The sequence below is a fragment of the Schistocerca piceifrons genome, unplaced genomic scaffold (assembly GCF_021461385.2).
Source record: "Schistocerca piceifrons isolate TAMUIC-IGC-003096 unplaced genomic scaffold, iqSchPice1.1 HiC_scaffold_936, whole genome shotgun sequence".
In the NCBI taxonomy this organism is placed as follows: domain Eukaryota; kingdom Metazoa; phylum Arthropoda; class Insecta; order Orthoptera; family Acrididae; genus Schistocerca; species Schistocerca piceifrons.
In genome coordinates this window covers 4,000,552-4,003,051 of record NW_025729208.1, presented here as the reverse complement: position 1 = coordinate 4,003,051, position 2,500 = coordinate 4,000,552, and the positions used below count along the sequence as shown (strand labels likewise).

The window sequence follows — 2,500 nt, the reverse complement described above, 5'->3', positions numbered from 1 at the left end:
CAATCCCTAGCACGAAGGAGGTTCAGCGGGTTACCCCGACCTTTCGGCCTAGGAAGACACGCTGATTCCTTCAGTGTAGCGCGCGTGCGGCCCAGAACATCTAAGGGCATCACAGACCTGTTATTGCTCAATCTCGTGCGGCTAGAAGCCGCCTGTCCCTCTAAGAAGAAAAGTAATCGCTGACAGCACGAAGGATGTCACGCGACTAGTTAGCAGGCTAGAGTCTCGTTCGTTATCGGAATTAACCAGACAAATCGCTCCACCAACTAAGAACGGCCATGCACCACCACCCACCGAATCAAGAAAGAGCTATCAATCTGTCAATCCTTCCGGTGTCCGGGCCTGGTGAGGTTTCCCGTGTTGAGTCAAATTAAGCCGCAGGCTCCACTCCTGGTGGTGCCCTTCCGTCAATTCCTTTAAGTTTCAGCTTTGCAACCATACTTCCCCCGGAACCCAAAAGCTTTGGTTTCCCGGAGGCTGCCCGCCGAGTCATCGGAGGAACTGCGGCGGATCGCTGGCTGGCATCGTTTATGGTTAGAACTAGGGCGGTATCTGATCGCCTTCGAACCTCTAACTTTCGTTCTTGATTAATGAAAACATACTTGGCAAATGCTTTCGCTTCTGTTCGTCTTGCGACGATCCAAGAATTTCACCTCTAACGTCGCAATACGAATGCCCCCGCCTGTCCCTATTAATCATTACCTCGGGTTCCGAAAACCAACAAAATAGAACCGAGGTCCTATTCCATTATTCCATGCACACAGTATTCAGGCGGGCTTGCCTGCTTTAAGCACTCTAATTTGTTCAAAGTAAACGTGCCGGCCCACCGAGACACTCAATAAAGAGCACCCTGGTAGGATTTCAACGGGGTCCGCCTCGGGACGCACGAGCACGCACGGGGCGGTCGCACGCCTTCGGCTCGCCCCACCGGCAGGACGTCCCACGATACATGCCAGTTAAACACCGACGGGCGGTGAACCAACAGCGTGGGACACAAATCCAACTACGAGCTTTTTAACCGCAACAACTTTAATATACGCTATTGGAGCTGGAATTACCGCGGCTGCTGGCACCAGACTTGCCCTCCAATAGATACTCGTTAAAGGATTTAAAGTGTACTCATTCCGATTACGGGGCCTCGGATGAGTCCCGTATCGTTATTTTTCGTCACTACCTCCCCGTGCCGGGAGTGGGTAATTTGCGCGCCTGCTGCCTTCCTTGGATGTGGTAGCCGTTTCTCAGGCTCCCTCTCCGGAATCGAACCCTGATTCCCCGTTACCCGTTACAACCATGGTAGGCGCAGAACCTACCATCGACAGTTGATAAGGCAGACATTTGAAAGATGCGTCGCCGGTACGAGGACCGTGCGATCAGCCCAAAGTTATTCAGAGTCACCAAGGCAAACGGACCGGACGAGCCGACCGATTGGTTTTGATCTAATAAAAGCGTCCCTTCCATCTCTGGTCGGGACTCTGTTTGCATGTATTAGCTCTAGAATTACCACAGTTATCCAAGTAACGTGGGTACGATCTAAGGAACCATAACTGATTTAATGAGCCATTCGCGGTTTCACCTTAATGCGGCTTGTACTGAGACATGCATGGCTTAATCTTTGAGACAAGCATATGACTACTGGCAGGATCAACCAGGGAGCTGCGTCAACTAGAGCTGAGCAGCCGGCCGCCCGGGAGTGTGTCCCGGGGGCCCGCGCGAACACGCAAGCGTCCGCTCAATCATTCTGCAAACAGGAGGAGGCTGAGCTCCCCTGCACAATACACCTCGAAACCCTCTCAGGTCCCGGCGGCGCGCAGCGCCGTCCCAAGTACTTGGTCGGGTTCGAGAGAGGCGCAATCGCCCGGAGTTAGGCGAGTAGACGCTTTCGGTGCGACCACCCGTGCTCCCAACTGAGCTTGCCGCTGCCGACAGAGGCCCGGGAGCGTGCTGTCGTGGCATTGCCGGCGGGAGACAACACGCGCCACCTACGGTGACCGGCAGCTCCAACGCCAGCGCCACAGAAGGACAAAAGCCCCACTTGGGTGCCGAAGCGAACTCTCCCAGCACAGCGCACACGCCAACACATCCGCACAGCTGCGATACAAACCACCAGCGAGAACCGCTGGGGCGACCGAGCAGCAGACGGCGTCGCGGCGCCGAGCGCCGGGCGGCGGCGCATCCTCAACGCACACAGTCCTCAATCGGACCAGCACACTGCAGATGTCCACCGCGCTTCGCACCGGGCCCGCGAGGACCTACTTTGGCCGCACGGCGCCGCGCGCAGGGTGCGCCGGCGCGCAGCTGCGACGCCTGCCGCGTCCGTCGGCCGGCGCGCCTGCCACTGGCCGCCCCCACCAGCCGGCTGTAGCGCGTGCGCCCACGCACCGCGCGGCCAGCACGCCGGGAGGCGCCCCCTCACCGGCCGGGGACGGTCCCACCCAGCCACCGCCGCGTATCGCTTCACACCCAGATGCCGTTCAGTTTCGTCGGCATGGTGGGTATCGCT

The 2,500-nt window shown here is 57.8% G+C and overlaps 1 non-coding gene across 1 annotated transcript in view; it reads right to left on the bottom strand.

Moving 5' to 3' along the window:
• The window catches only part of LOC124772168, a 1,909-nt gene extending 257 nt beyond the window's left edge, over positions 1-1,652 (bottom strand). Inside the window, exon 1 of the ribosomal RNA XR_007013837.1 lies at positions 1-1,652. This exon is cut by the window's left edge and continues 257 nt beyond it. This is a non-coding gene — a ribosomal RNA (small subunit ribosomal RNA).
• Positions 1,653-2,500: the final 848 nt, after the last annotated feature.